The sequence below is a fragment of the Neopelma chrysocephalum genome, unplaced genomic scaffold (assembly GCF_003984885.1).
Source record: "Neopelma chrysocephalum unplaced genomic scaffold, ASM398488v2 Primary Assembly neopelma1_98, whole genome shotgun sequence".
NCBI classification, from domain to species: domain Eukaryota; kingdom Metazoa; phylum Chordata; class Aves; order Passeriformes; family Pipridae; genus Neopelma; species Neopelma chrysocephalum.
In genome coordinates this window covers 2,349,060-2,368,810 of record NW_020897761.1, presented here as the reverse complement: position 1 = coordinate 2,368,810, position 19,751 = coordinate 2,349,060, and the positions used below count along the sequence as shown (strand labels likewise).

Sequence of the window (19,751 nt, the reverse complement as noted above, 5' to 3'; positions counted from 1 at the left end):
GCTCTCTGACAACCAGCAGCTCCCTCTGCTTGTCTCCCCCTCCCATCGAGCCAGTGGAAACTGCTCCCATGAAATCTAAAAAGCAAGCACTGCAATACTTGTCTTTTTGTTGTGAATAATGTCAGGCCTTTTTTCTGCGAGCGCTATTGAAGCAGCAGCTGTATTTCACCCAGCTGGCAGTGCTCGGGGAGGAGATCAAGTGTTCTCAGCAAAGCTGGGCCAGATCTATGGCGGGGGGAAATTGGTATAATTCTGGTTGATCTCAGTACTGAGCTGCTTTACACCAGCTCTGTACTGGGGTCCCAGACTGAGGCCTCGGGCGGTTTTGGGCGGAGGAGAAGTGCTCTTTGGAGAGGTGAAATAGTCACGTGCTCCTACTGGTGTCTGTGGGACCAGGAGGGTGAGGAGCTTGGCTGCTGCTGGGCAGGATTTTGGCTGTGTGGAGAGGTCTCCGAGCACTCGCTGTTGGATAGTCCTCTTTTGAAGCATGAAGAAAAAAAAAAAGGATCCTTTCCTGTGTCTGGGGTACCTGGAGCTGTGTGTGTGTATTGCCACACTCTGCCTGTGCATGCTGCAAGAGCAGAGCACCAGCCCTGCCAAGACATCCGGCACTTCTGGGAAGCGTCCACAGCAGTGTGTGCTTGTCCCGCTGTGCCTCCCTCTGCCAGGTACCACGGGGCAGGCGCCAGCCCTTCCTCTGGGCTTGGGAACAGCTTGTTTGGAACACGGTGGCATGGAAAGTAAAGAAGGCAGGGGCAGATGTGCCCATGGGCATTGCTGTCCCATCTCCCTGGCACGAGCAGGAGTCGTTCTTCTGGCACTGCTGCCTGCAGACACCTGTCCCTGTGCTGCTGGAACCCTGGGATGAGCAGGACCCCCATGCACCAGAGTGCCCCATGTTCTCAGCCAGACCCCTGTCCTTTGAAAAGAAGGGCTTGGGCAGCAAAGCTTCATCAATTAAAATAGTGTCTCCTCTGGATCCTCAGCTCAGCTCTCCTGTCTGTCTGCTCTGTTTTCCCACTAATGGGTAGCTCAGCACGAGAGTGGGATGAGAAGGATGTGGGGGACTGGAGAAGTCTGGGGGGAGCTTGAGGGAAAGGTTTGTTTGTTTTGATTTTCTCTTTGGGCCATTTGTTGTATTCTGGTCATGAGGAAACATGTGATTTCTCTCCGTAAGAAAACCCTGATTTTTTATTTTTTTTTGTAACTTATTTTGTTGTTTTTTGTGGTTTCCATGTCCCTCCCCCACAACCCCCCCACCCCGAGATCTGGTTCTTAGACCTGAGGGGACCTTTGCCATCAGAGGTTTCCCCCTCCTTTGCACCTCCCTCCACCCCTCACTGAATAAACAAATGCCTCTGTCCTGGCTGTGCTGTTCCCAGTACCTGTGCTATCTGGTTCCAGCTTGCCAAATCTGCAGGGGTTGAGGTGGCTCCTCCAGAGCAACATGGATGTGCCCTCAACACGTGGATGTGCTCAGTGCAAGTGGAAACAGCAAGTGGAAACAGCAGTGACGGGAGCAGTGGGGGTGAGAGGAAGGCACAGAATAAATCATGCCCATGGGTGGCTTTTGCTGCCTGACTTGGTTTCTTTCTCCCAGGACCTGCCCAGAGTTTACTGTCTTTCAGGTTTCTGCACCATCTCTAGGCTGGGTGGGTATGCTGGGCTCATGGCTCACTTGCATGGGTCTGCTTTTCCAGTGCTGTTGACATCTGCTGATCTCAGACTGCTTTCCAACCATTAAATCCTATGTGGCAAGAGAGAATTAAAGGAAGGGAGGATACCTCGAAAAATTTTTCCTCCACCCTCCATCCTTCCCAATTTTTTCCCTCTTGCAGAGATTGGGAGGAATATAATTTTGCTTGCCCTAGGGGTAAATGAGGTGCCATTTAATTGTCTATCACCATGTTGGAGTGGGGGCTAAAGGATGTTGTGTTTGGCTGTTGACACATGGCACTTGAGGCAGTGTGGTGCTTCCTGCATTGCAGCCAAGCCCATGTGGAGGCTGCAGCTCTGATTGGAGTGGGATTTGGGCAAGGTGCGTTCCTCCTTGCTGCCTGGATATGGGATGCTTACACAGGCTGAGGATCCCTGCAGGAGTGGCTGGGCACAGGGAATTTCCCAGAGGAGGAGGAGGAGGACCAGGAACCGCTGAGTAACGAGGTCAGGCAAAGAGTGAGCTCACTTCTGCAGTCTGTCCTCAGCGGGAGGGATGAAATTATTAACTTGGTGGGAAGGTTGGGGAAGCACAACACGTGGGAGAAATCTCTCACCCACCATTGGGGTTGTTTTTCAGCTCTTTTTTTTGAGTCTGGTGCTGTTTTGCAGGTGGTGAGGCAGAACACTGCTCTGCAAAGCAGCTCTGTATTTAGAAGCAAAAGCGAGGCATAGGATGCACGTTTTTAGCATCCCAAATGCATTGTGATCAAAGGCAGTTTGCAAGGAAAATGATGGTTATTGCTACTTCCCAGAGTGCCAGAGCGGCCTGGGATCTGAACAGCCACATGGTGCATGACCCTAGTGAGTCCTGGCTTGGCTTCTACTGCTCTCCTGGGACAGGGATAGGGATGGCCAGGAACTGGGCTGCCCTGGAAAAGGTATCACAGCAGGGCTGGAGCGGGAAGGCGTGAGCTTCCATCCTAGTCCAGCTCACGGTGCCCAAACCACCCAATGGTGCTGAGAGCAGCCAAGCAAGACTCAGGCAGCAAAGTCCTCCATGGATGGGCTGTCCTTTCCTTTTCAATGTTCCCAGATGAAGTTTTGTGAGTTTTATGGAGTTTTTATGAGCTGCAGATGTTTAGTATCCAAGGGCCATTTTTTTTCCCAGGTGGGCTTTTTCTAAAGCAGGGAATCGAGAGCGTGAGCGAAGTACATGATAATATTCTAAAAGTGGACATATTTTGCTGTCCCTAAATGTAGCTGTTGTGCCAAATGGAGATTTATTTCTCAATGAGATCATCTGCAGGAAGATGGATTATAATAGGGTTGTTGTGGCTGCTGGGCTGGTTTTGGGTGCTGGGCAAGGCAGTGTTTGTCAGGAGAGGTAATACCTTTGTTAGACACACCGGATCGCTGGGAGAAAAACAGGTGACCTGCTGGCACATGGGAAAGAAACCAAGAAATGTGTAAGCAGAAACGTGGCCAGCTTCAAACTAAGTATGTGAGCTAGCTCTGCTCCTGGTCTGCCCATGGTTTGGAGACTTCGTGCTCCATCTCAGACCTAAGATGGATTTGTGCCAGCATCTCTTTGGGGTTTTCCCAGCTGTCTGGCTAGAATATAATCCCTTTCCCTACAGACTTTAAGGACTTGACACTTGTAGTTTATCCATCTTAACTTTCCTATGTAAACAAGGCTGAAAGAGAGACGTGTAAGGTGCTTTTCACAGCTCCCCACCCCATGGTGTTGGGAAGGGGAGTACCGGGTGGGAGGTGAGCCTGGCTCTAGGGCAGACAGGCGGAGAAGGAGACAGGACTCTGCTCCAAGAAGGATTAATTGAAACACCTGATCAAGCAGATAGGAGCTAAATCCTGCCTGGATCACTCCTGGCTCCCTTGCTCTGCTCCTGGCTTGGTGTTTTCCTTAGGGAAAGGTGGGGGTGGTGAACCCGAGCCGGCTGTGTGATGCAGCATCTGGGAAACGCTGCTGGAGGCTTTCTCTGGAAAAATGACTCCGCCTCGTAGGTGTCACAGCAGGGCTGGGGTGAAACAGGGAGCAGGCAGGAGGAACAAAGACACCTTTGTCACGGTTTGCCAGCCCTGCAGAGCTTCCTGGCCCCATGCCATTAAGGTGCCTGGCTCGCTACCGAGGTCTGGGGGAGGCTGGCTGAGCAGCCAAGAGCTTCCCAGAGCCGGAACTTGGTGGTAGTTGCTCTCTCACCTGGAAAAGCAGCCTCTCTCCTGGCAGCAGCACAATGGGGCTTGGAGGAGATAACCCTCGAAACTGCTGACAGGGCTGGCACCTTCCCTGCCAGCCCACCCCGGTGAGGTGGAGATGCTCATGGCAGGATGGGTGACCCTTTGAGGTACCCCTGGGGTGACGCTGGGTGGGCAGGGGGGTGCAGGCATGGCCGTGTAGCACGGAGCGAGTGGGCACAGGCAGGATTCCTCCGGGAACAGGGTGAGCGTCACCGCGTGGGCCCGTGGTGGGTGGGCACGGTGCCAGCTCGGTGCTGCCTCTAATCACCAGCACTCTGACCTTGGCCAGAGATGCCCTTGGTCCAACCTGGTGCCAAACCAACCTCCGGCGTGCAGAGCCACCCCCTTGCCAGGATGAAAGGAAAGCTCGGGGATCCAAGGTGTGGGCATCGGGACTGTATCCTTTGCTCTGGAAGGGGAGGAGTTGGGTCCCTCCAGGTCCATGAGGCACCCTTAAAAATCCCAAATGCTACCCAGGGGATGGAAAAATCCCATCCCTTGGGATCTCCCAGCAGCTTGTTACACCAGCATGAAACCGACTTAAAACCCATCCCCTTTTTGAGGGCAGGAGAGGATGCATCCCTCCTTAAGCCCATGTTTTTTCTCTGGTTCATTGCCACAGGGCAGGTGGGAAAGAAGATCTGCTGGTGCATTCCCCCTTCCCCGTGATATCATTCCAGTCGCACATCGCTGCTCCAGGTTTGGAAAACCCCTGGGACTGCGAGAGTTAATTCTTCATCCCAGCTGCTTTCCTCCTAGAGCTCAGCAGGAAGAGGGATTGTGCTAGGCAAGGGGCACCACTGCGTAGGGGGAGGAGGGGAGGAAAAAAAAAAAGCTTCGTGTTTAGACCTTTTACCTAATTTCCAAAGTTTCAGACCTGAGGGCCATAGCAACAAGAGCTGCCGGCGGGTGTGATTGGAGGCTGTGGGCTGTGCCGGGCTGCCCTCCCAGCTTCCCAAGCAGCATCCCCACCGATGGGACACAGTCAGCATCGAGGCCAGTGTTGGCTTTCTGCCTCCCCTTCCCCAGGGGGAAGAGCTCAAGGCATGTGGGCGGGTGTTTGTGGGTTTGCTGGGTTTTTTTTCCCCCAGCTGATTGTCTTTGCTCATTTTAAATATGTTTCCCCCGATTTCTATGTGTTGTTTACAAAGTTCTTGGCACTTGTGAAATCAGACGGCATCCAGGAGGATTCTCATGAAGACCTGCCCAGAAATCCATAGGGTGGTACAAACCCAGCGAGGTGTTGTGTATATTTGTATAACCACACAGAAGTGAGATGGGATGGCACTTTGCAGCTACAGAGCAGAACTTGGCCCAGAGGAGCTCGAGTCAAAAAACACTTCCCTTTTACCAAGGTCAAATAAGCCTTTGCAAAAATATCGGGGCTTCCTAAAAACCAAAAGCAAATATGTGATTCTGGGCAATAAAACTGCAAACTGTTCTTCTACGCCTATAGCTTACTAATTCTCCTTTTGGTTTTATTAGTGGGGTTCAACCATCATCTCCAAGCACAGTCCATCCTGGAGAAACATAGAATCATAGAGTATCCTGAGTTGGAAGGGACCCAGAAGGATCACTGAGTCCAAATCCTGTCCCTGTACAGAACAATCCCAAGAACCCCACGATGTGCCTGAGTGCGTTGTCCAAATGCTTCTTGACCTCTGGCAGGCTTGATGCTGTCTCTACAGGAAAAAAAAACCCATTGGGACTTAGATGTGCTTCCCATGAGTTTTTTGAGCATCAAACTCTTCAGTTATCCCTCAGTAGCACTGCAGAGCTGATGCAGCCGTGGGCTCAGTTTCTGCAGGTCATTGAGACCAAATCAGCTCAAGTCTTCCAGAGCTGCTCTTTGGGCAGAATCACATCTTAATCTGCAGTTGTGAGCTTTTCTGGCAGCACTGAACCTGTCACGGCAGAGAGTGATCAGTAAAAGGAAGGAATAAAAGTGGTTGAAAGGAAAAGCACTTGCTAAGGAAAAGATGGGGATTGTAGGAGCAACTGAGTTGATGTAAATCAAGCTGACCTGTATTTCCCAGATCTTCAGGATCACTCAAAGCTTCGGCAGAGCAGGTAAGCTTGATTATGTCTGTGTTATGGTTCTCTTGTGCAGCAGGGAGCATCTTCCCTCCATCCTTCTTCTTTGATGAGCCACAAGTTTAGCAAAACATATGCTTAAGCCACTCGCTGAATCCACTTAATTCTCCTTATGCTGGCACCAGGTTGTCTTTGTCATGGGGAAAAGCTTTTCAGCATGGAGCTGGCTGTGTTTCTGCTCTTCCCAGCTTGCACATGGCTGTGCATGTTTACAGTTCCTTTCCTATAGAGAAGCACATATTTCCATGTGTGTTATATATTTATCTTCCAATCAGAATTAGTATTTAGGAAAAAAGAAGGACGACATACTCCAGTAAAAGCTACCTTTGTGTTTTCTGGAGGCTTGCTGTGCTCAAAGCTTTCTGTGCATCCCCATAACATTTGAACCCTACCAAGAACAGTGAAACATGGTTCGTCCCTAGGGAGTTCTGTGCAGAGAGGATCATCTTCCCCAGGATTTTAATAAGCCATGAAATTGGGTACTCAGCTGCGTATTAAAAAATTGCAGGTTTTAGTCCATTCATCTTAAAGGTCTATTGTGATATTTCTATCCTTCGGTGCCCTTTGAATGTCAGGTTGTCTCTCCAGCCATATCCTACTCCAGTGCTTGTCAGCCAGTGATTCCCTACCACCCCCTCTCCCTTCCACTTTATATATAGGGTACTTCTCTCACAACACGGGATTTGTGCAGAAAAGCCTTGGAAACTTGGAGCATCACTCTTTTCCCAGGGGTACAAGCCCAGCAGAAGCATTTCCCTTGCAGACATAGAGCAGACAACAGCTGGATTGCTTACTTGCATTCAACTTTCGGTTCTTAAGGAATCATTGGAATATGAATAGGATCCTTATCAAACTAGGTTCATCCAAAGGACAAGGCCGTCTTAATTGTTTGCAGAACTCCAGCAGATAAACAGCATTCCTCCTGATTCCTTATTTGCCTACTTTAACTCCAGTGGCCAACTCAAGCAGAGGTGGGGCGTGGTGGTGGTGACAGCCTTTGGCAAGTGCCTGGCTTCCCAGGTAGTATGATCAAGCACTGTGGAAACAACTTCTGCTGGAGCCTTTAAATTACGGATTTGGGAGGAAAAAAAACATGCCTATAACATCTGGGGGTCTAAGTGTAGAGGGGAGAGCTGCTGTGAGCAAGGCTTTTTTCCTTGAAGCCATTTGCTGTGCTCTGCAGTAAGGTGGGGGGAGTGGATTGCAATTGTGGTGATGAAATAGAGGTGGGGGGCTTGGCTCCCTTCCTGGGCAAGGACTGGCATCCTAAAGCTCAAGGGCTGGAGTACAAGAGGCCAGAAGCTGTAAGGGCTTTCTGTGCCCCAGGAAAAAAGCAAGTGACACAGGGCACTGCCAGAGCTCTCAACACCTGACCTCTCCATCCCTTCTGGTCGAGCTCGTCATCTGCCCAACAAGGAGAGAAAAATTTTGCAAGCATCTCCCTTTCTCTTGATGCAGTCTGGATGGCCAAAACAGGGTGTTATTCCGACCAGACTGCCTTGCCCAGCCATGGCTGCTCTCCGGAGCATGTCTGGATGGTTTCTTTGCCAGGGATCTGCCCTGTGAAGCACATCATTGCTGGGGCTGGAGGCTCTGAGGCTGAGCTTGCAGGGAAGGAAAGGCAAGTTAATGTTGATGCTGGCCAGGCTGCTGGCTCAGCAGAAGAGCTCATGTCTGCAAAACTTCAATCTGGGGCTAAATTTAAACACCAAAATGTAGCATTTAGAAGCCCAGAGAATAGCCCAGCCCTCGTCTCCGGTGGCTTCCTCCAACCAGCCCTCCCTTTGGCAAGGAAGAAGCTTTTGTTTCCCTTGGACTCCAGGCCAGCTTGGAATAATAACCCCAGCAAAACCCTCCCTGCCCCAGCACAATGAAGCAGCGCTCTCAATTCCCAGATGTGCAGGAGGGAAGTGTCCAGCATGTCCCCTCCTGATGCTTCCCTTCCAGATGTGGAGTGGCAGGGAGCCGGAGACAGCCCGTTGCCAGCCAGGAAGTGGGCTGAAGAGAGGATAGTGGAGTTTTCCCTTGGAAACCCTCTGGATCTCACTGCTGTGACTAAGAGAAGTGGTTTGGGATGCCCTGCCAGCTATTCAGCTGGTTTGCCACAGCTCGAGTGTGCTCCATGCTGCAGGGAGGAAGTGCCTCTCCAGCAAAGGTGAGGGTGCCTTCCCTCCCAGGTGTGTCTGCATCCTTGGGGAGCCCTCAGTCCGCATCTTTTCATCCTCAAACAGCTCTTGATCCTCATCATTTCCTCCTGAGCCGCACCAGTGGGGCGGGACTCTGTTAAAATTCCTGTGGGCAACTTGATGGGACAGAGACCCATCACCGAGAGACCTATCCCTCTGCTCAGTCCTCACGTCCCAAGGGCAGGGCTCAACAGGGCATGAAGCCTTGTGCCAAGGTCATGACTCTCAAGTGAGCTGTGGTGTCCCTGTGGGATGAATTTGGAGACTGGAATCCCCCCTGGAATGAGGTGGGGGTGTTTCAGGTTTAACTGGCCCAGGAAAAGTGACTTTTAGGGGAAATGCCCTGGGCAGAGGGGTTTGGGCAGCACAGGAAGGGGCTGCCCATGGGCACAGCTGCCTCTCGTGGTGCCAGTGGGTGACACAAGCCAGGGCACCGCATCGCGTGACCCGGGTTGGCCGTACCTTCCCGGTGGAAAATTCCTGCCCGTGGGCAACATCCCTCTGCCTTTATTTTTAAGCAGTTCTCTAAGGACACAGGGAGATAATGGGTGCTGACAGGGGCCTGGCTGCTAACTGGGCTTTTGCCAGGGCTTCCATGATATTTGTAGTTAGAGGAAGGTGGGAGGGGGTTGGCGGAGGACGAGGACAACAGCACACAGATGTGATGGGAGAGACAGAGCTTGCAGAGGAGCTGGGGATCTCCGAGGAGGTCACAGGGAGCGATGCTGATGCTGAAAGTCAGCATCGAGATTACTCATATCCGTGGCATCAGCGTGGGATCCCTCCCAAGTCATCGCTGTGCTGGGAAGGCTGGAGACAGGGTGTTCCCGTCTGTGGGATGGGGATCCAGACCCCAAACAGTGTCAGAGCTGATCCATCACCACGTGGAAACAATGCTGAGTATTGGAAGCAGTCACCTTAAATTTGGGGGTGCTCGTGGCATTTTCCTGCAGTCCTGCAGAGGCTCTCTGCTCCTCCTTTTCACATCTTTCCTTTCCCTTTTTCCTTTTCCCTTATTTTTATGCAGCCATATGTGTTCCCAGAGCTCACCCAATGGGGTGGATGCTGACCTGACCCTTGGCAAATCCAACCCTTTATTTAAAAAGCTTTTTTTCTTTGCCTAAATTGAATTTTCCACTCCATAGCAAAGGTACTTTGCTTGGCTCTTTGTTTACAAGGGAAAAATGCATACCAGAAAAAAAACAGGAGGTTTAGGTTAACTTTCAGCTTGAAGCTGTTTTGCTTGCCATGAAGGAATAGTGCAGGTGTCTCAAGTCAAATGCTCCAGGGGTCTTTGCAAGATTAAATCTTGTAGTTTGTCTTTCTGAATGTGTAAAAATATCCAAGGGAAACCTTTGCCCTGGTGGCAACTCAGTACAGTTTCCAGTCTATCTCAAGAAGAAATCTTGAATAAAAATAGAAAGATGTGGACACACAAGACCCTCTGAAAGATGTAAACAATCTGTCTTTAAGAAGGGACGTTTTTAAAATTAATCAGAAAGCAAGGATATCAGGAGCCCCATGGAGATGTTGGACATCATACTGAAAGTCATGAGGGTAGTTCAGGTGGGGCACCAGGTAAAGACCAGATGTGGGTGATGCTGTTCCCAAAAGGGAGACAGAATAAATGATTTATAACAGATTGTAAACCAGGGCTGTGCTCTGCCTGGCTATGGAGTGGCTTATTGCTTAACGCCAGTTATGGGGTCCCCATCCAGAACATCTGCAAACAGATTCCCCAGCAGTGATGTATCCACCCAGTTCCAGCCCTTCTGCCCAGTGTCCCACCCCACTGCAGTGGCACACCAGCGAGGTCCCCAGTGAAGTGTTGTCTCCAAGGGGAAGATGGTAGTCCAGGGGCTATCTTTCCAAGTCAGCTGGCCCAGATATGAAAGAAAAGCAGTGGTGGCACCTACCAACCCAGCAACTGCCCCCTTGAAATCTGCTGGCAGGGAGAAGAGAGGTTGGTAGGGCTGCAGAAACAGCCTGAACTCCACAAATGGATACCTTCAGGTGCCTGTGCAGGGAAGATTTTCAGGCTGAGCTTCTGGGTAGCAGAGTTCAGTGTCAGAGGTGTGCAATGTGTGTCCATGCATGGCCTGGGGGAGCCAGGAAAATCTTCCTGCTCTGTGCCTGTCTGCCTGATGGAGGGAAGGTGTTGCAGCACGCTCAAACCCCAGTGCCATGAGGCTGGAGACTGCTGTCCTGATGCCTGGGTTTGCAAGGGATGCTCAGACTCACACCATGTTTCCCTGCACAGGTAAAGGGCTCATATACCACGTAGAGAGTCTGGACTCCCAGACTGTATTCACCTCAGAATATCTGGCTGGGGCTCTGGTGTCACCTGAGCAGCCTGATGGCACAGGATCAGAGGAAACCTAGGATTTGACCACCCCATTGGAGGTTCGGAGACCTTCAACATCTCTGGCAGGGCCACCACCTCTGCTTTAAATTACAGATGGAAAAAGTCAAACAGGGAGGGGAAGGAGAATTAAAAAAAAAAGGAAGGGATCAGCCCTGTGCCGGAGACGGGAGGAGGAGGAGGAGGAGGAGGGATGGGAGGGGGTGGCTGGTCCCTGCCAGCCGCTTGGGCAATATCGGCGGGGATCACGTGCGGAGATTTGCTTTCGGCATAGCCCGCATGCTTGTGCGGGACGGGGAGGGGGTGTGAAAGCAGCTCCCACTTCCAGGAATCCTCCCGGCACAGGATACGCGGCGGGGAGCTGGTAAACATGATACAACCGCTGGCCTGTAACTCAATCGGCTCCCTGCATTAGCTGCTCCCCACCCGGGGACCTCGCCAGCCTGGTGGCTTCTCGGGGTGGCAAGTGCACGGGACAGCGTGTCCCGGGGCATGCGGCGTCACCAGCGGGGGGGCGGGAGTGATGGGAACGGTGGGGGGAGCTTGCACTTTAGAGTCTGAAGACAGGGAATCTTCTTCAGCCCAGGGTGAGAGGATATTCCTCGGGAGCAGCCTGGGTCCAGCTGCTGCTCGCAAACCCTCTCAGTCAGAAATAGCCGCTTGGCTGAGGAACAGCCCTCTCCCCCACGTTCCCCTTCCCCACCTCTCCGTCCCAGCGGCGGCAGGAGCTGTGCATAACATCCCGCACCCATTGAGAGATAACACCCCCTCCCCTGCTCTGCCATTGAGAGATAACACCCCCTCCCCTGCTCTGGCTGCCAGCACGCCTCGAGCAGCTCCTAATCTGCCTACTCGCAAAAATACATCTCGCTTGGGCTTTTTGCCCCCCCCCCTCCCCTGCCTCTCGGGAGAACTTGTTTATTGCTGGGTGCAGGGAAACCGTGACCTCTGCTGCCTGCCGTCCCCTTTGGCTCCCTGTCCCCGGGAGCGGCAGGGGGCCGGCTGGGGACATGCGAGGGGACACCCGAAGGCAGGGCAGGGCGCCTGGATATCCGGATACGAGAGGAGAGGGGTGGGAAGGGGGTTTTGCAATAACAGCACGTCATATGAATTAGACCAGTGTTGGTCTTTGGATAGTTTCTGTTAACAACATCCACGTGGTAACTGAGTATGGATGATCCCAAGTGGGAGAGCTGGGGAGACGTGGGGAGGTAGGAATGGGGCTGAAATGAGTTAATGTGGACCATAAAGTCATGCAGGTGAAGGTGGGAAAGAAAAGCTCCTGCTGGTGCTTTGGGGCTTGTCTGGAGTGGCAGAGGAGGGGATGGCTGAGGACAAGGACACCATGAGGGTGGGATGCTCTCAGTGGGTTGGGACATGCTCCCCATGGCACAGGGGACTGCTGTGCCCCCTGCACCCAGCCTGGCCTGCCTGCAGGAGGCAGCTTTGGATGAGAGGGGCAACAGGGTGCTCAGAGGGATGGGAGAACCCAGGGGAGATAGGACAAGCTTGGCTGGTCTGACTTAGCAAAGCAGGGAGCATGAGGGACACACAGAACCTTCCTGCTCCTAACCCCATGCCCAGGTCTCCAGCAAATTGGCCAAGACTAGGGAAGAACAGGATCTGGTTCTCTTTTTTTTAGCCCTCAGCTTAATTTCTTTCAGCCAGGGAGGCAGGGCCTGGCCGAGCAGCCCTCTGCGGGAAACAGGGTGGGTTTTGTACCGCCCACTGGTTTATTTGTATTTTTAGAGCGCGCCACAGGCACTGGGTCACTGAAGTGAGTGAAATTCCACCCTGGAGCCTGAAGCAACTCCTCATCCCCATCCCTCTCCTTGGGGATGGACTGGAGTCAACAGCTGAGCTGGGGCTCAAGTGTCCTGGTCACTGCAGTGCCCAGCTGAGGCGAGGGGCAGCTGGGTGGGTGGGTGGGTGCCAGGGCTCTGAGTGGCAGAGCTGGGGACCAGCAAGGCAGCGGGTAGAGGAAAGCCCTCCTGCTGTTATCACTCCTAGAAAAGCCCTATGGGAGTGAGGGTCTGGCTGTTCCAAGCTGGAGACCCTGTTCTGGGGTGGCAGAGGATGCCCAAAGGCTCTCAGTGCAAGTGATCACAGTGGGGGATTTGTTTGGTGGGATGATGGGCACCCTGCACCGAGGGAACTGGGGGTGGTTGGGATGCTGAGATGAGACTGGACAAACTGGAGAGTGGTGGGGAGCTCCAGTATGTCTAGGAGAAGGTCACCAGTGCTGTGCTTGCTCAGTGATGAGTTGGCAACAAGGTGAGTCAAAAGCTGAGGAGGGGGGAAAAACCCAGCAAAGGGGAACGTGTGGGGCTTAATATGGCACAGGACATCTCCTTGAGAACACAGCTCGGGTCACTTCATCATCTACAGCAGCGAGTGATGCAAGGGAAGCATCTCGCCAGGGCTTGGGCTCAACAGGGAGTGAGTCAAGTGGGTGGGAATCTCATCCCTTGAATCACTGCTGACGGCACTGGCAGCTCCCCCCACCAGCTTTCCCTTGTGAGGGGTGATGGAGTCACAGTCCCCTGGGGGGACTTCAGGGGAAAACCATCACTTTCTAATTTAAATCTGAAATGAAGAGGGAAACTGTCTCCTGGGATGCTGATCCAACCAGAAAGTGTAACAAGAGGTGCTCCCAGGAAGAGCAGCAGGTATCAGATCCCAGCTGTAAGGCAAGCGATTTGCCTGGCAATGAGGACAAGCACGGTGAGCTGAGAGTTGAGTTGTTGTTTGAGAGCTGCACCTCACAAGGTGTGAAATATCTTCATCAACCTTTTCTGATGATCTTTCAGGAGATGATTTTCCCTGCTTGAGCTACCCCAAATACTTGGCATCACCAGGTTCAGGTGGCCCAAGCACCCAGTGATGATCACACATGCAGGGAGCCTGTTGCTTTCATCCAGAGATACACTCACTGATAGGATTTAGCAGGACCGACACTCAGACCACAGCTTGAACCTCAAAAGTTGTGACAGAATCCCTGCAGGAGGGAGCTGAAGAAGAGGATGCAAAGCACTGTTGTTGTTGCTGGAAACAGGCAGGCTTGGGAACTGGGATCTCTTTTCTGGGCCATCCTTTCCTGGTGTGGTGCACAGGATGATGTGATGGGGAGAGGACGGCCTCGTGGGCATGCTGAATCCTTTCTGCCTGTCCATGCTGAGAGCAAGGGCTCCCCTGTGCCTGCACCTCTCCTCCAACACACAAGAGTTTTGGGGTGATTCTTCCCCTCCAATACACAACCCAGAGCCTGCACTTCCTGGTGTCTACTGCCAGTCCATGGCTCTGCTCCGGGGACATCCCCTCTGATGTTTTTTTTCCCCAGGCCTTTTTCTCAGAGATCCACCCCTTTTTTTTCCAAAACAGGCTGTTTCCCCTAATAGCAAGTGCCCAGCAGCCGGCAGCTGACGGCTCAGTTGCTTTGCCTTATGCATAAAACTTTCCACTTGTGCCTTTCATCTTCCCAGTGGAGGAAGCGCCTGCTCTCCCCGGCCTCTTGCCTGCAGAAGCGTGCGGGAAACGTCTGCCCTCCTGTGTTCAAAGTCCCCTCCAAAGAGAAGCCAAGGGTGCACTGACCTCATGGAGTAAATATTTTCCATGACATCTCCTTCGGACATCTCCTCTCGAGCTCTGTACCTATAGCTGAGCCGGCTACAGGTTTGCAGCCAGCTCTGCTGGGGCAGGGCTAAATTCTGCCCTCTCCTTGTTTCCTTACATGTCCCCATACAATGTCACCACCTGAAGGTTTCAGTGACCTCCCTGGACCCCCCTCCAGGGACTGCGCTGGCCAACGAGGTGTCCCACGGACCAGTGCTGCTCCCTGGGGACACTGGATCCTGCCGTCTTGCTGTGATGGTTTCTCCAACACTTCCCCTCTCCCGCTCACAGCTCTAACACGCCTGTGGTCATGAACTGCTGCCAAGCCAGCTGGGAACTGGAGCCAGCAGCCTTGGAGCAGGCGCGAAGCATCCGTGGGCCTGAGGTGGGATGCAGGGAGGTTGTTCTGAAGTTAGGAACAACTTGTCACCAGGCAGAGAGGAGAGACACTTATTGACTCCGTATCCTTGCTGCTCACCCAGCTGAATGAGAAGGGGAGCACAATCCAGCAGGTGTTTTCAACATCCAGCCTCTCACTGTTTGTGCTGTACAGAGTTCTCCCTCCTGACAGTGTTCTTCTCAAGGAGACAGTCACATCTGGCACCGATCCCCGGCGGGTCTTGGCAGCTGGATTCGCAGCACAGGTGATGCAGAGCCCAGGGCTCCTCATGGTCAAGGTCTGTTTTACTTGCAACCACAAAAAATCAGTGTCTTTCCCCCACCATTGGCTTGCTAAGACAAGATGCTGTGGTCATTCTCTGTCATTCTCCTGCTGGGGCTTTTCAAACCGTGTGCTAAGTCCCAGCTCCAGTGCAGTCTCCTGAGGGGGACTGGGGCATTTCATGGATTGGATTCCTTAGGACTAGATCCCTCTCACCGCCCCTCTTGTGGAACAGAGAGAGAAAACACAATATGCTGTCAGGAAATAATGCCAAGCATATGCCACACAGCAGGAGGTGTCAAAAGATGCTCCCTTCAACCTCACAGGCAGCTGTGTGCCTTCTGCATTAGCCATGCAGAGAAAATTACTCAAGCAATTTGATGTGGGTATTTCATAGCCCTTTATTTCCGGGGGCAGGTTTCACCTACAGCAAAGGTGCCTCTGCAAGTGAGGCAAGGAGAACAGCTATGCCTGTTCTCTGGTAGCTCCTCCCCATTTTGTATAAGAGATACCAGTGTTTCCCAGTAAGAAGTGCCATTCTTACCTACAGGGTTGCTAGTGCTAGATTTAAAATGAATATTAAATATCTATTAACCTGGGTGGGTTTAGGGCTTTTTTTTTTTTTTCTTTTTTTGCCAGATTTTTTTGTTTTAAACAGCTCTCTTTTTGGCAGACAGGGAAGTGTCTTACACTTTCTCCACAGCTTGCCTGGTGGTAGCTTCACAGGAATGCTGAAGGATACAGTGGAGTGCTTGGCTGGACCTGGGCTGGACCAGCCTGTGATTCCATATATTATCCTGCACCTGCTGCAGAGCAAGTCATGGACCTCCTCCCTTCATCCCATGCTCCTGAAGAAATGTGTGTGTCCACTGAGGTTCCCAGCACTCCCCTGTAGCTGTGAGCCACAAAAGCTTTGAATGTGCAGGACGCTGTCAATGAGCTGTAAAAGGGGGTGAGCTCTGAAGATGCACGTGTCAATGGCACATTTCTGCACCTATTTTTGTCTGCTCCTTGGAGAAGACATGTATCTTTCCTCTTCAACAAGTGCTGTGCTCCTCTGCGCAAAACCCAGGGTGGATATCTGTTCCTGGGAGGATGCAAAGGCACATCCCACCTGAAGGTGACAGCTCAGTGTTGGGGAAATGATTCTCTGCTGGAAGTGCCTGCCTGTTGGACACAGCAGAATTTTCAAGGGGGTGGGTGTTGCATCATATATTGGAGGTTGACTTTTAGCTGGATGTATAAATCTTGGCCTTCCCAAGGCCCGGGTCTTCCCTGGGACCGCTGCTCTGTCTCTTTGCATTTCTGGGGAGAGGAAACTGCAGCTCACCTCTCCGCAAGCACAAATTAGTTGGGTTTTGTTGCTTTGTGGGTTAGTGGTTTTTTTTTTACTTTTTTGGGGTTTTGCATGTTCAGTTTGAACAATAAAACATCTGTTCCTGAGCCCGGCAGCTGGACCAAAATGAAATGACGTTAGCATCAATTATCCTCCGGGATGGGGAGGCTGGCGGGAGAATGGTGCAGATTTCCTTAGCGCTGAATAGCAGATGAGAACAACAGCTTGGCTCAGTGGCTCGTGTTCCCATGTTCCCAGAGAGCCTCCAAACAACCCACCTGCTCGAGCCCTCATGTTGGTGCCACTGCTCTGGGTACCACAGTGCGCTGTGGGGTGAGCAGGGGAGATGCTTTTGCAACAATTGGGGAATAAACCCCATTTTTCGTGGAAGGGCTTATGGATACTGAGGTGGCAAAGATTTTTCCGAACGCACCAAGCATCAAAGTGATTTTTTTTTCAGTGTGCACCCTCCTCCTGCAGGGCCAGCACGAAGAGGCCCCAGTGGAGACATCGCCTATGGTGGTGGGTGCAGGCATCCAGCCTGGAGCAGAGCTGGGGTTCACAGAGGGATGGGATGATGCAGAATCACGTTCCCTGCGTACAGAAAGGGGCTATTAACAGGGAGAAAGGGGGGAGCGATGGAGCACAATGGCTGTGATTTGTTGGCAGTCGCCGACCTACAGTCCCTGGCAGCACCTCAAAGCAGCTGTGAAGTGCCAGTCGGTGGCGATGCTTCGGCGCGTGATGTGGGGCGCCTGACCCTGGCGTAAGGCTGGGACACGGGCTGGGACACGGGCTGGGACACGGGCTGCCCGCTGGGGAGGGCACTGACCCGGCTTCTCCTCCCTGGATGAATCCCAAGCGTGTTTGTGACAGGCCGAGTGCTCCAGGGACATGGTGGCTTGGGTCCCATCCTGTCCCATCCTGAACACGCTCACTAAAGGCAGGTTATTTCCCTGCATCCCAGTAGCACAGAGAAAACTGTGACTGTGGGAAAACTGAAGAAAATTATCAGGCAGAAGCATTTTTATGAGCGAACTGCTTTGTACCTGCGCAGCCAGATGCCTGAATAACTTAATGCAGGCTTCAGGAAATAATTTCAGCTGCTGCAATTTTAAATCCTCTAAAATAGCTTTCCTGTTCCCTGGAGAGCTGTGAATTTTTTAGGTCTGACAACTTCCAGCACCCTGCAGGTGAGGCACAGCTGCTCAGTGGGGCAGGACCGGGGGAAAGTGGGGCTTATGGGGCTCACGTGATGCTCGTCATCATTTTTTGGAAGGGAAGTGAGCGTTTGGGGTGAGCAGCAGGAGAGAAAGAGCTCATTTGGGAATAACAGCTTGCTCCAAAAATCCAACAGAATCAAGCACCCATTTTGTTTGGCTTCTTTCTTGAATGTCATGGGTGATGGTGATGGACTGTGTGTCAGTGTCCTGACTCTGTCCCGGTACATCGGCACTCCTGGGTACACTCCAGCATTGCTGATCATGTGGGAGCATCACCCACATATCACAGAATGATTTGGGTTGAAAGGGACCTTAGAGATCATCTCATTCCCATCCCCTGCCCTGGGGAAGGGACACCTTCCACTAGACCAGGTTGCTCCAAGCCCTGTCCAGCCTGGCCTGGGACACTTCCAGGGATCCAGGAGCAGCCACAGCTTCTCTGGGCAACCTGTGCCAGGGCCTCCCCACCCTCACAGGGAAGAATTTCTTCCTAATATCTAATCTAAGCCTGCCCTCTGTCAGGTTGAAGCCATCACCTCTTGTCCACACCACCCAGCAAAGACACTGCTGATATAAACCTCGTGCTTTCTTGCCTGAGCCATTTGACTCTAATCCCTTATTGCCTTTGGCCTCTAGCCTTGGTTGTATCAGCACTGGGCCAGAACTATTCCAGGTGTCATGTCTGATGTGCATCACCTCTCTGCTCCCAGACTGGGCTCTGCAGGCACTCCTGCCCTGGCCTCTCCTACCAGAAATGGAGTCCAGCTGGGAAAATCCCCAAAACTTGACTCAGAAGAGACTTGGCAGAATTAGAACCAAAAGTAAAGGAAGCTTTGGTTTATAAAAAAAAAATGAAAAAAGATCACTTTGTCCCAAAGCAACTGAACTCAGCACAGTATGTCTATTTTTCATTACTTTTTGTACTGTACTCCAGCCTGTTTTCCCAAGCTTTACAAAAGCAAGTGGGTTCTCGTTCTGTTTTCCTGTCCCATCCTTCAGTAACATGCTGAACTGGCTGGTAGGTCTGGCAAAGGCATTAATTCCTCCCAACATTCAGGTCTTTCTGGCTGTACAAAAATAGGTGCCAGTGCTGGAGGTTGAGTTGATCTCTAGCAGTGAGGAAAAGGCTTTTTGGGTCCTTGGTTTCCCAGAAATTCCCTTCTGGCAGGAATTAATCAGCTGCACATTGGGCAGCCAGGGAGGTGCACATGGCAGCATGGATGGGAAAGGGATGAGGATGGTTAAATCCACTGGCAACTGATTTAACAAGAAAAGCTTTCTTCTCCCCCCAGGGCTGGATTAGGGAAGAGTTTGTCAACCAGACACAAAACCAGGTAATCCCTTTGCGTTGGGGTGAGGTGGGCTGTGCTGAGAGCATGTGGGATGGGGCTGCCTTGACTCCAGGCACCTCTTTCCCCCCCAGCCTGGCAGCAGAAACAGTTTGGGAAGATCCTCTTGTGCATCAGGATGCAGATGTATGGAGCCAAAATAAAGGCTGAGGTCCTTGCACCTTGCCTGATCCACCTGAGGTCTCTCCCTTTCTTCTTTTCCTCCAGTTTGCAGTGGCCTGCTTCTCCCAGCCTTCTTGGTAATCCTAAGGAATAGGAGGCAGATGCATAAATGCCTCCTGAGGAGCTGCATTTTAATCCCTCCCTGCAGCACTGCTCTGGCTCCCTGTAAGCCATCACACCTCTGCAAGGACCGAGCCTCCCATGCATCACCCTTCACTACCCAGGGCAAAATGTGCCCTCAGGAGCACGAGGTGTTTGGAAACAGGGGTTTGTGACACCAGGCAAGCTGGGATATACATCAGCTGCCTATAGATCATCACCTGGAGAAAGCTTTGGAGGGCTGAATGGGAGAGAAAATGTTGAACAAGGCTCAGGAGGATTACAAGCTGTGTGCAATGCAGGTGAATGCCAAGGAAAAAGGAGGTGGGATAGGGGAAGAAGGGAGGAAAGCAAGGCAGGGGCAGCATTCTGTGCACCACACAACATCTGAGACATGGGTGGGATGCCCTGTGTGGGCAGTGACCAGGCAAGGGATGCACAGCTCTGTCTTGTCCCAGAGGCTCTGTGGGACAGCTCTGGAGCTCTTCCTGCTGCCAGGGTAGGGCATAGCTTCAGGCTGGGGCTAAAACTGTTGTAATCACATCTGCATCCCATCTCGGTGGGCTCTCATTCAGCCCTGCTCACCCAGAGGCTGCTTCCACCTCCAACCCAGGGCCAGAATCACTGCCTGGGGTAGCTCGGGATGAAGGAATGGGGGGGCTCTTTGCTTCTGGGGCAGGGAACTTTCCTCCCCCCAGACCCTCCACTCCTTCATTTCAACACACTCACCCACCTCTGGCTTGTTTGCACAG

General features: G+C 52.3%; 1 long non-coding RNA gene across 1 annotated transcript; it reads left to right on the top strand.

Annotated features, from left to right (window-relative positions):
- Positions 1–14,324: 14,324 nt before the first annotated feature.
- Positions 14,325–16,274, top strand: LOC113973106. Its single transcript, XR_003536134.1, has 2 exons — positions 14,325–14,554; positions 14,652–16,274. It is a non-coding gene; the product is annotated as an uncharacterized LOC113973106 (long non-coding RNA).
- Positions 16,275–19,751: the final 3,477 nt, after the last annotated feature.